Source organism: Bos indicus x Bos taurus, chromosome 26 (assembly GCF_003369695.1).
Source record: "Bos indicus x Bos taurus breed Angus x Brahman F1 hybrid chromosome 26, Bos_hybrid_MaternalHap_v2.0, whole genome shotgun sequence".
Lineage (NCBI taxonomy): Eukaryota > Metazoa > Chordata > Mammalia > Artiodactyla > Bovidae > Bos > Bos indicus x Bos taurus.
In genome coordinates, this window is record NC_040101.1 from 48559808 (window position 1) to 48573665 (window position 13858).

The window sequence follows — 13858 nt, forward strand, 5'->3', positions numbered from 1 at the left end:
CTGTGAACATGAATTACTGCCACAGCATCTAGTTGAACTATGTGTTTCTGAAAGCAGTAGTACAATGCTACAGTACAGCTTAAACATTATTAAATGCACATTTCCTTATATTCAGATAACCTGTAAGGAGTCTATATAAACACGTTCAGAGTACCTGTTTAAGATGTGCTGTAGGTCTTCATAGAACCATTCAACTTCAGCTTCTTCAGCATCAGTGGTTGGGACATAAACTTGGATTACTGTAATACTGAATGGTTTGCCATGGAAACAAACTGGGATCATTCTGTCATTTTTGAGGCTGTCCCCAAGTACTGCATTTTGGGCTCTTTGTTAAGTATAATGGGTACTTCATTTCTTCTAAGGGATTCTTGCCCACAGTAGTAGATATAATGAGCATCTGAATTAAATTCACCCATTACAGTCCATTTTAGTTCACTGATTCTTAAAAAGTCCATGTTCACTCTTGCAATTTCCTGTTTGATCACATTCAATTTACTTTGATTCATGGACCTAACATTCCAGGTTCCTATGTAGTATTGTTCTTTATAGCATGGGACTTTGTTTAGCACCAGGCACATCCATACTGGGCATCATTTTCACTTTGGCTCAACCTCTTCATTCTCTCTGGAGCTATTTCTTCAGTCCTCCCCAGAAGCATATTGGACACATTCTGACTTGAGGGGCTCATCTTCCATTATGATATCTTTTAGTCTGTCCACACTGTTCATGGGATTCTCAAAGTAAGAATACCTAAGTGGTTTTATTTTATTGCATAATAAGTATAATTTTCACCTTTATTCCACAATTAAAGCACTAATATTATATCCCATTATGTTCCAGGTTCTCACACATTTAGAACATTCATGTTTTCTATGCCTATCTGTATTCAGTTACCACCTCTGTCCCTTAGACTTTTTATATTAGGTCTGAAAACTAAATGTTTAAAATTTGTTCTCAAGTTTTAAATATTTATTTTTACCTGGAAGGAAATGATGAATAATCTGATTGCCAGCAAATGACTTAGGTTTGGGGGAAAATAATGATCCTATTGATGATAGCTAATATTATTTGGCACAGCAAAGTTTCAAGCTGTGTTATAAACTATATGCCAGCATGACAACCCTAAAAAAAGTACACCATGTTTTTTTCACCATTTAATTCCAGTTTTACAAGGGACAAAAGTGATGCAAAGGAAGCCAAGTATCTTGACTCTGGCTTTTAACCTCAATCAATTTGTTTCTAGAAGTTGACTTGCAAACATTGTACCATCTACATATTAAACTTACCTTAAAAACTAAGAGGCAAATTGAAGAAACAAAGCAATAACAACAAGCTATTAAAAAATAGTGTTTTCATTTTCTAATTTGATATATTCTATGAATATTCAAAAATATCACTGAATGAAAGAAGAAAAAAATTAGATCTATTGCCCACAAGTCAACTCAGTTACTTATTAATAAAATATATCTTTGATTTGTTCCAAACATATTTTTAAACTGTCTGACACATGGAGAAAACTCACAGTATACGTTACCAAGTTACTTTGAGTTATGAATAGAAAATGAAATTAGAAATAGGAATATGTTATTATAGCCTTAAATCTCCCAGCTGTTATTATTAAAAATACTAAATTCCAGAAGTTCAAAGGGAATATATATTAAGAAAAAAAAAAAGATATGACAATTGCCTTTCTTATGTACTGTGCAGTGGTCAGTTGTTTCAGTCATGTTCAATTCTTTGTGACCTTATGGCCCATAGCTCTGTCGACAGGCACCCCTATCAACGAGATTCTTCAGGCAAGAATACTGGAGCAGGTGGCCCTGCCCTTCTCCATGCCTTTCTTGTACACCCAAACAATTTATATATTATTACTTTTAGAAAAGGATCAGTAGTTAATTAGTCATACTGTTTTAAATTCCACAATATAATTTTATTTGTTATAGAGAAAAGCTTTATACTTTAAAAAGATCCACCACAAAGAATTCAAAGCAATCACTTAATGGAACAATATAGGATCTGAAGTTAGTTCATATTAAAGTAATGACAAAGCAATCTTGTCATTACTTTAATATGAACTAACTTCAGATCCTATATTGTTCCATTAAGTTAGCTGAGGTCAGAGTTTCAGTAGAAGGGAAATATTTGTAGAGTGAATTAGAGGTATATTTCAGAAAGTTTTTTCCAAAGGTACAGGCTGTGACTAGGACTAGGTTTGGGAGAGTGTTGCTGGGCATGTGTGGAGGACAGGGTCTTGGATAGAATCCCAAAGAACATAAAGGCAGCAGATGAGTGCTAGCATTTGGAAAGTGAGGAAATATCAACTTAGCACTATATAAATTCAGTAAAACAAAAACAAGCATTCAGCTGTTTTCCAACATGATACTCTGTTCATTGGAGTGGGGAGGGGAAAAGTAGTTAAGAAATATGTACAAATGCCCAATATATTCATGATATAGTACAAAATGCAATGAGAAGTACAAAGACAAGCATTTTTAGAGACTACAGTTTAGGGATTTATATATTAATCATGTAAAGAGAACTAAAATTTCCTGAGTACTGCTATGTGTGCTGACTGCCAGAAAGTGTGCTAAGCATTTTTTGTGTATTATATCCCATAAAATTAACCTTATTACTCTGAGATATGTACATTTATATTTGATGCTAATAAAACTGAAACACAGATGAGGAAACTGAGTTACAGGGAGATTAAGCCACCTATACAAGAACACACAGCTGCTAAGCAGTACACCTGAGATTCATATATAAATCTGAATGAAAGATCTTATTATTAATTGTATAAATAAATATACATGTTAATTCAAGAATAGATCCTTTCTTTATGCTGTGACTTAGTAATACAAGGAATGATTATAGGGCTAATTTTTCAGTTGATTTTGATACAAAGTGACTTCATGAGACAATAATTCTGGCATTTAAATTATCTTAGGACATGGATGCAATCTCAAAAATGACAGAATCATCTCTGTTCATTTCCAAGGCAAACCATTCAATATCACAGTAATCCAAGTCTATACCCCAAACAGTAATGCTGAAGAAGCTGAAGATGAATGGTTCTATGAAGACCTACAAGACCTTTTAGAATGAACACCCCAAAAAGATGTCCTTTTCATTATGGGGGACTGGAATGCAAAAGTAGGAAGTCAAGAAACACCTGGCGTAACAGGCAAATTTAGCCTTGGAATACGGAATGAAGCAGGGCAAAGGCTAATAGAGTTTTGCCAAGAGAACACACTGGTCATAGCAAGCATCCTTTTCCAACAACTTAAGAGAAGACGCTACACATGGACAACACCAGATGGTCAACACCACAATCAGATTGATTATATTCTTTGCAGCCAAAGATGGAGAAGCCCTATACAGTCAGCAAAAACAAGACCAGGAGCAGACTGTGGCTCAGATCATGAACTCCTTATTGTCAAATTCAGACTTAAATCAAAGAGTGTAGGGAAAACCACTAGACCATTCAGGTATGACCTAAATAAAATCCCTTATGATTATACAGTGGAAATGAGAAATAGATTTAAGGGGCTAGATCTGATAGAGTGCCTGATGAACTATGGACTGAGGTTCGTGACATTGTACAGGAGACAGGGATCAAGACCATTCCCATGGAAAAGAAATGCAGAAAGGCAAAATGGCTGTCTGGGGAGGCCTTACAAATAGCTGTGAAAAGAAGAGAAGCGAAAAGCAAAGGAGAAAAGGAAAAATATAAGCATCTTAATGCAGAGTTCAAAGAATAGCAAGATGAGATGAGAAAGCCTTCCTCATCAATCAATGCAAAGAAATAGAGGAAAATAAAAGAATGGGAAAGATTAGAGATCTCTTTAAGAAAATTCGAGATACCAAGGGAACATTTCATGCAAATATGGGCTCGATAAAAGACAGAAATGGTATGGACCTAACAGAAGCAGAAGATATTAAGAAGAGGTGGCAAGAATACACAGAAGAACTGTACATAAAAAATCTTCAACCAAGATAATCACGATGGTGTGATCACTGACCTAGAGCCAGACATCCTGGAATGTGAAGTCAAGTGCGCCTTAGAAAGCATCACTACGAACAAAGCTAGTGGAGGTGATGGAATTCCAGTGGAGCTGTTTCAAATCCTGAAAGATGATGCTGTGAAAGTGCTGCACTCAATATGCCAGCAAATTTGGAAAACTCACCAGTGGCCACAGGACTGGAAAAGATCAGTTTTCATCCCAATTCCAAAGAAAGGAAATGCCAAAGAATACTCAAACTACCACACAATTGCACTCATCTCACATGCTAGTCAGGTAATACTCAAATTCTTCAAGCCAGGCTTCAGCAATACATGAACCATGAACTTCCTGATGTTCATGCTGGATTTAGAAAAGGAAGAGGAACCAGAGATCAAATTGCCAACATCCACTGGATCATCAAAAAAACAAGAGTTCCAGAAAAACATCTATTTCTTCTTTATTGACTATGTCAAAACCTTGGACTGTGTGGATCACAATAAACTGTGGAAAATACTGAAAGAGATGGGAATACCAGACCACCTGACCTGCCTCTTGAGAAACCTATATGCAGGTCAGGAAGCAACAGTTAAAAGTGGACATGGAACAACAGACTGGTTCCAAATAGGAAAAGGAGCACGTCCAGGCTGTATATTGTCACCCTGCTTATTTAACTCATATGCAGAGTACATCATGAGAAACGCTGGCTGGAATCAAGATTGCTGGGAGAAATATCAATAACCTCAGATATGCAGATGACACCATCCTTATGGCAGAAAGTGAAGAGGAACTAAAAAGCCTCTTGATGAAAGTGAAAGTGGAGAGGGAAAAAGTTGGCTTAAAGCTCAACATTCAGAAAACGAAGATCATGGCATCCGTCCCATCACTTCATGGGAAATAGATGTGGAAACAGTGGAAACAGTGTCAGACTTTATTGTTTTGGGCTCCAAAACCACTGTAGATGGTTGCAGCCGTGAAATTAAAAGATGTTTACTCCTTGGGAGGAAAGCTATGACCAACCTAGATAGCATATTCAAAATTAGAGACATCATTTTGTCAACAAAGGTCCGTCTAGTCAAGGCTATGGTTTTTCCAGTAGTCATGTATGGATGTGAGAGTTGGACTGTGAAGAAAGCTGAGTGCCAAAGAATTGATGCTTTTGAACTGTGCTGTTGGAGAAGACTCTTGAGAGTCCCCTTGGACTGCAAGGAGATCCAAGCAGTCCATTCTAAAGGAGATCAGTCCTGGGTTTTATTTGGAAGGACTGATGTTGAAGCTGAAACTCCAGTACTTTGGCCACCTGATGCGAAGAGCTGACTCATTTTAAAAGGCCCTGATGCTGGGAGGGATTGGGGGCAGGAGGAGAAGGGGACGACAGAGGATGAGATGGCTGAATGGCACCACCGACTCAATGGACGTGAGTTTGAGTGAACTCCAGGAGTTGGTGATGGACAGGGAGGCCTGGCGTGCTGTTATTCACGGGGTCCCAAAGAGTCGGATACAACTAAGCGACTAAGCTGAACTGAACTGAGGACGTGGATTCGTATTATTGGTTTAAAATTGCATACTTATAAATATTGCTTCAAAAATAATTTATTATGAGTCAGAAAGTATTCTCAGCATATGTTTTATCAGCTAATCCTTTCACATAGTTGATGTGGTAATTCTATATCCATTTTACAGTTGAATCAGCTATCCTCAGAGGATTTGAGTAATGTATCTATCTGTATTAGATGGCCAGTGAGCAGAGGGGTTGGGTTTTGATTCTAGATACCTGACAGCATTGATCTTATATGTATGCTTCCAAAGTCACTGTGGAAGACTGCAAACACAAAGTTAGACAATGCATGGGTTCCAGCAACAACTAAAGTCTTATGCTTTGGGACTGAAAAAGGACATTATTACAATTTGGTAATATTATAAACTGAAAACCATAAAGAGTATAATTCACAGGAAAGTATTATGAAGTTTCCCAAAGGAAATATCTCTTGTGGTTTCTAGATTAATGTATTTTCATATATTAAACTGTGTTTTACCACAGATGGATTATTTTTGTTTAAGTAGAAATGGGCTTAATTTAAGGAAGTGTAAATGGTAGTAGATAATTTTGTGTCCACCACAAAGGTTGGTTGCTGCTGGTTGTTATAGTAAAACTTTACAAAGCAGCTCTGTATCTTTGAAATTCGTTTATAAAAACAAGATTAGATATTTTACCATCTGATGTAAATGTGTTCTAGGAGATCCAGTTACTGAAGTTTCCTAGTTTTTGTAGTTTATTTCCAACCTATAACTATTTATCTTTTGAAATAATTTTTAAATTTCAATCTTTTTGAATTGTCTGATTCTAAAGGAATGTTATCTAGACAATAAATCTAACAGTTTAATCCAACAGGCCTTGGCTAGTATATCTGAATGTGCTACTAAAGTAGTAAAGAAACTGACTCAAGATCTCCAGATTTTAGTAATTATCTTTAGGAGAAAAACAAATCTCTACAGCTATCTTGGTAATTGAGCAAAGAAGTAGAAAGTATCATCCTAAAGCTCAAGGGTCAATACTTAATATATTTAAATGGCAATAGACCTGAGAACCAATCACTTAATCACCCAAAGAATAAAGTATTAAAAATGAATGAATGATGGAAAGAGTAAGTAAATTAAGGTCTATCTGTGGAAAGCCAAATTGGAAATCCACAGATTGCAAGATCTTTGAAGATTTGGTCAAAACTTCAATATCTCACTGAGGTCTTACCCTCCATGTGGACTCAACTCATTTGATTTTGCATTTGTTGTTGGAAGGTCTTAAGTCCCCTGGTCAAAGGATGAATTCTTAAATAACAGCAAAAAACAAAACATTTAGGAAACAATAAAAAGTTGTCTCTGACTCAAATGCCAATTTTGAAGGTTTAATTAGGATTTTGTTATTTTATTTTAGTTCAGAAACAAGTTTTTCTTTTGCAGAACACATATTATAACACAGAACTAGTTAAAAATCTACACATTTGCTTCATATAAGCAGAATCTCTCATGCAGCAATAATCTCCAAGGAAAAGAAGTCCTTCTGAAAAAACAATCTATGACTATTTCCATAAAATATTAACAGCATTTTGTTTTTTAGCCTTGGAAATATCTGTTAAATTTATTCTTGTTGTTCAGTCATTAAGTCTTGTCCAACTCTTTGTGATCCCATGGGCATGCCAGGCCCCTCTGTCCCCCACTATCTCCTGGAGGTTGCTCAAATTAATGTTCATTGAGTTGGTGATGCTATCTAATGATCTCATGTTCTGCTGCCCCCTTCTCCTGACTTCAATCTTTCCAGCAACAGGGTCTTTTCCAATGTGTCAGCATTTTGCATCAGGTGGCCAAAATACTGGAGTTTCAACTTCAGGATCAATCCTTCCAATGAATATTCAGGACTGATTTCCTTTAGGATTGACTGATTTGATCTCCTTGCTGTCCAAGGGATTCTTAACAGTCTTCTCCAGAACCACAGTTTGAAAGCATCAAGTCTTCAGCCCTCAGCCTTCTTTATGGTCTAACTCTCACATATATATATGACTACTGGAAAAAACATAGCTTTGGCTATATGGATCTCTGTTGCAAAATGATGCTGCTTTTTAATACACTGTACATATTTGTCACAGCTTTCCTTCCAAGGAGCAAGCGTCTGAATTTCGTGGCTGCAGTCACCATCTGGAGTGATTTTGGAGCCAAAGAAAATAAAACCTGTCACTGCTTTCACTTTTTTCCCCATCTGCTTGCCATGAAGTGATGGGACATGATGCCATGATCTTAGTTTTTTAAATGTTGAGTTTCAAGCCAGCTTTTTGACTCTCCTCTTTCACATTTATCAAAAGGCTCTTTAGTTTCTCTTTATTTTCTGCCATTAGAGTGGTATCATCTGCATATCTGAGGTTTTTATTTCTCCTGTAATCTTGATTCCAGCTTGTGATGCATCCAGCCCAACATTTTGCATAATGTACTCTGCACATAAGTTGAATAAGCAGGGTGACAAGATACAGCCTTGACATACTCCTTTCCCAATTTTGAACCAGTCAGTTGCTCCGTGTCTAGTTCTAACTGTTGCTTCTTGACCTGATACAGATTTCTAAGGAGACAGGCAGTGTGGTCTGCTACTCCCATCTCTTTAAGAATTTTCCACAGTTTGTTGTAATACACACAGTCAAAGGCTTTAATGTAGTCAATGAAGAATAAGTAAATGTTTTTTTTTTTTTTTTTTCTGGAATTCCTTTGCTTTCTCCAAGATTCAATAAATGTTGGCAATTTGATCTCTTGTTCTGCTGCCTTTGCTAAACACATTAGTACCCCTGGAAGTTCTTGGTTCATGTACTGCTAAAGCCTAGCTTGAAGCATAGCTTGTGATCTATGTCATGGATCATAGCCTTGTTGTGCCAAGGTGGCTTGCATAACTCAATGAAGCTATGAGCCATGCGCTGCAGGGCCACTCAAGATAGAGTGGTCATAGTGAAGAGTTCTGACAAAATATAGTTCACTGGAGGATGTACTGGCAACCCTCTCCAGTATTCTTGCCTCAAGAATCCCATGAACAGTATGAAAAGGCCAAAAGTTATGACACCGGGAGGTGAGCCCCCCAGGTCAGAATGTGTCCAATATGCTTCTAGGGAAGAGCAAAGGGCAATTACTAATAGCTCCATGAAGAATGAAGCAGTTGAACCAAAGTGGAAATGATGTCAAATTGTGGATGTGTCTGGTGGTGAACAAAAACCCATGCTATAAAGAACAATACTACATAGGACCTAGAATGGTAGCTCCATGAATCAAAGTAAATTTAATGTGGTCAAACAGGAGATAGCAAGAGTGAACATGGACATTTTAAGAATCAGTGAACTAAAATGGACTGTAATGGGTGAATTTAATTCAGATGACCATTATATCTATTACTGTGGGCAAGAATCCCTTAGAAGAAATGAAGTATCCATTATACTTAACAAAAGAGCCCAAAATGCAGTACTTGGGGACAGCCTCAAAAATGACAGAATGATCTCAGTTTGTTTCCAGGGCAAACCATTCAGTATCACAGTAATCCAAGTTTATGCCCCAACCACTGACGCTGAAGAAGCTGAAGTTGAATGGTTCTGTGAAGACCTACAGCACATCTTAAACAGGTACTCTGAGCATGTTTATATAGATTCCTTACAAATTACCTGAATATAAGGAAATGTGCACTTAAATAGTATTTAAGGTGTACTGTAGTTGAATGATACTATGAAGACCTATAAGACTTTCTAAAACTAACACCAAGAAAAGATGTCCTTTTTCTTCTTAGGGGATTGGAATGCAAAAGTAATAAGTAAAGAGTACCTGGTGTAAAAGGAAAGTTTGGCCTTGGAATACAAAATGAAGCAGGGCAAAGTCTAACAGAGTTTTGCAACAGAACACACTGCTCATAGGGAACACACTGCTCATAGCGAACACACTCTTTCAGCAACACAAAAGACGACTCTACATAAGGACATCACCAGATGGTCAACTCTGAAATCAGATTGATTGTATTATTTGCAGCTGAAGATGGAGAAGCTCTATAGAGTCAACAAAAACAAGACCTGGAGCTGAATGTAGCTTGGATCATTAGGCTGTTATTGCAAAATTCAGACTTTAATTGAAGAAAGTAGAGAAAATCAGTAGAACATTCAGATATGACCTAAATCAAATCCTTTATGATTATACAGTGAATGTGACAAATAGATTCAAGGGATTAGATCTAGTAAACAGAGTGCCTGAAGAACTATGGTCAGAGGTTTGTAACATTGTACAGGAAGCAGTGGCCAAAACCATCCCAAAGAACAAGAAATACAAGAAGGCAAAATGATTGAATGAGGAGGTCTTACAAATAGCTGAGAAAAAAGAGAAGTGAAAGGCAAAGGAGAAAGGGGAAGATATACCCAAGTAAATGCAGAGATCCAGAGACTAGCAGGGAGAGATAAGAAAGCCTTTTTAAGTTAACAATGAAAAGAAATAGAAAATGTCAGGAAGCATTTAACAGGAGTGCTGTTTTGGATCTGTCAGGAATTCTCTGTTCCTTATTAATTCCTGAATATTCAGGAATTAATTCCTGAATTAATTAAGAGGAGAGGCAAGCCTTTTCAGGGGGCTGAAGAATCCAGGCATTTCCTTCATTAGTTTTTCTATAGGGTGATAAGTACCCTCTTCCTTTTTATGAACCATATGGTAAAAGTGATTATTTACAACCCTCTCTCTTTCATATGGATGACCTCATGTTTCCTTGATAACTTGTAAGTTTTTATTTTTATCTCTGTTGAAAATAGCTATCTTGTAAGACAGTATAAATACCTACACAATGTTGAATAAAACACCTTTGCTCCATCAGAGCTTTGGTCCTCGTGTCTTTCTCTCTCTCTCTCTCTCTCTCTCTCTCTCTCTCTCTCTCTCTCTCAGGCTATTTCTTTGGAGTGCAGAGGCCCTCTGAGTTCACTTTCCTGCCTGGGCTTCTAAGACCCTCTCGAGAAAGCGCTCTGAGCCTTCACCCCATTAAGAGGGTGCCTGAGGCCTCCGTGAACAGAGCAAGCCCTGTATCAGGGACTTTATTGGTTTTCTGCATAAACCAAGGAATATCAGCCTCTTTCTCTCCTTTACTTTCTTATCATCGACTCCGGACTACCAGGTTCTGGTCCATTAAAGGATCTCAACAGAGAAAAACAATAGAATAGAAAAGACTAGAGGTCTCTTCAAGAAAGTAGACATACCAAGGGAGCATTTAATGCAAGCACAATAAAGGAAGAAATGGTAATAACCTCACATAAGAAGAAGAGATTAAAAAGAGGTGGCAAGAATACACAGAACTGTACAAAAAAAAGGTCTTAATAACCTGGATAACCATGATGGTGTTGTCACTCTTCTAGAGCCAGACATTCTGGAGTGTGAAGTCGAGTGGGCCTTAGGAAACACTACAACAAAAAAAGCTAGTGGAGGTGATGGAATTCCAGCTGAGCTATTTCAAATCCTAAAATATGATACTTTTAAAGTCCTGCATTCAATATGCCACAAAATTTCAAAAACTCAGCAATGGCCATACGACTGGAGTTCAGTTTTCATTCCATTTCCAAAGAAGGTCAATGCTAAAGAATGTTCAAACTACTGTACAATTGTACTCATTTCATGTTGTTAGCAAGGCAATGCTCAAAATTCTTCAAGCTAGGCTTCAACAGTACGTGAATGGAGAACTCGCGTATATGCAAGCTGGATTTTAAAAAGACAGAGAAACCAGAGATCAAATTGAAAACATCTGTTGGATCACAGAAAAAGCAAGGAATTTCAGAAGAAAAAAAAATCTGCTTCAGTGACTATGCTAAAGCCTTTGCCTGTGTGGATCACAACAAACTGGAAAATTCTTAAAGAAATGGAAATATCATTACCTTACCTGCCTCCTAAGAAATCTGTATGCAGGTCAAGAAGCACCAGTTAGAACCCGACATGGTACAAAGGACTGGTTCAAAATTGGGAAAGGAGTATATCACGGCTGTATATTGCCACCCTGCTTATTTAACTTATATGCAGAGTACATCATGAGAAATGCCAGGCTAGATGAATCACAACCCACAATCAAGATTTCCAGAAAATATCAGCAACCTCAGATATACAGATGATACCATCTTAATGGCAGAAAGCAAAGAGGGAACAAAAGAGCCTCTTGATAAATGTGAAAGAGGAGAGTGAAAAAGCTGGCTTAACACTCAACATTAAAAAGACTAAGATCATGGCATCCCATCTCATCACTTCATGGCAAATAGATGGGGCAAAAATGGAAACAATGACAGACTTTATTTTCTTGGACTCCAAAATCCATAAAATTAAAATATGCTCTTTTCTTGGAAGAAAAGGTATGACAAACTTAGCGTATTAAAAAGTAGAGACATCACTTTGTTGACATAAGTCTGTATAATCAAATATATGGTTTTTCCAGTAGTCATGTACAGATGTGAGAATTGGATCACGAAGGAGGCAGAGTGCCAAAGAATTGATGCTTTCAAACTGTGATGCTGGAGAAGACTCTTGAGAATCCCTGGGATAGCAAGGAGATTAAAACAGTCAATCCTAAAAGAAACCAACCCTGAATATTCATTGGAAGGACAGATACTGAAGCTGAAGTTCCAATACTTTGCCACCTGCTGTGAAGAGCTGACTCATTGGAAAATACCCTGATGCTGTGAAAGATTGAAGTCAAAAGGTGCAGCAGAGGATGAAATGGTTAGATAGCATCACCAACCCAATGCATATGAATCTGAGCAAACACTGGGATGTAGTGAAGGACAGGGAAGCCTGGAAAGCTGCAGTTCATGGGGTTGCAAAGAGCTGAGCATGATATAGTGGCAGGGCAACAACAAAGTTAAAATTCAGCATTGCTTCTTTAAAAGAAGAAATTAAACCCCTCCACTTATCTATGTAAGTCCAGAATATTTTACAAGTTGAGCATGTAACTGTATTAGTGTGGATTCATTTATCTCAGCTTCTGTGCCAACATCACCTTTTCTGTGATAGGAAGAGAAGAGGAAACAGGATTAGTTCTGGAATATGGAAAAGTATCTAAGAGGAGGAGTCTTGAAAAGTAAGGTGCATGGTGACATCACTAAGCAACAGAAGGACTGGAAGAGCATTGAACATGCCATAAATATATAGCAATCTAAAATGCTGGTTTAGGGAACTCCCTGGTTGTCCAGTGGTTAGGATTGGACATTTTCACTGCTGGGGGCTGGGTTCAATTCTTATTCAGGGATCTGAGATCTCATGAGCTGTGTAGCATGCACAAAAATAAATAAATAAATAAATAAAAATAGTGGTTAAATATTGACTCTAGATCAAGAAAGCTGAGGTATGAATTCTGACTCCCCTACAAGTAATGTCACCTTTGGTAAGATATTTAACTTTTTGTGCCTTGGTTTTGATTAAAAAATAGGAATAATGATCATATCTATGACATAGAATTTTATATGTATTATTTTGTATTTTATATTAATTAATATATGTGAAATGCAGTGATTGGCATTTAGTTTAATTCTAGGGCATTTAGTTAAAATATTAGCTAATTTTGTTAACTGGAAACTCACAATTTTGCTTTAAGCTGACATTGTTTCTAGGCTTAGGTTTCATAAAAAACTCTTCATCATCAGAAGCTGATCAAAAGTTATCAAGGAAAACCTTAAGAAATACAAATGTGTGTAACACAGGGATTGTTACGTAGAAACCATTTGAAAGCCCCCTACTGAGCCCAGGTAGATGGCACATGTCCCTTTTGTACATGCAATTCTGTCTCTCATGGGTCACTGCTCTGTCTTACTTTCACAGTCTTCAAGGCAGACTCACTTATAATTATTATCACGCTAATAGTCATGTCCACTTTATAGGTATACTTATTAATGTGAAATTTAGTGCATTTTGGGCTTCCCAGGTGGCACTAGTGGTAAACAACCCACTTGCCAATGAAGGAGACATAAAAGATGAGGGTTCAATCCCTGGGTTGAAAAGATGCCCTGGAGTAAGTCATGGCAACCCATTCCAGTATTCTTGCCTGAGAATACCTAGGACAGAGGAACCTGACAGGCTACAGTCATAAGGTCCAAAAGAGTTGGACTGAACTGACTTAACATGCTTGCACATAGTGCATTTTATCCCAAACCAAAAAGGTTTATAACCTCAGCATGTTATAGAAGAAAAATCACTGACTTTGTAACCAGGGAGATCTTGTTTGCAACCAGGGAGATCTTGTTTGCATTCTGACTGCACCACTTACTAATTTTGTGATACAGGCAATTTATATCCTTTCTGAGTCTGTTTTTCATCTACAATATGGGATAATAATTTCT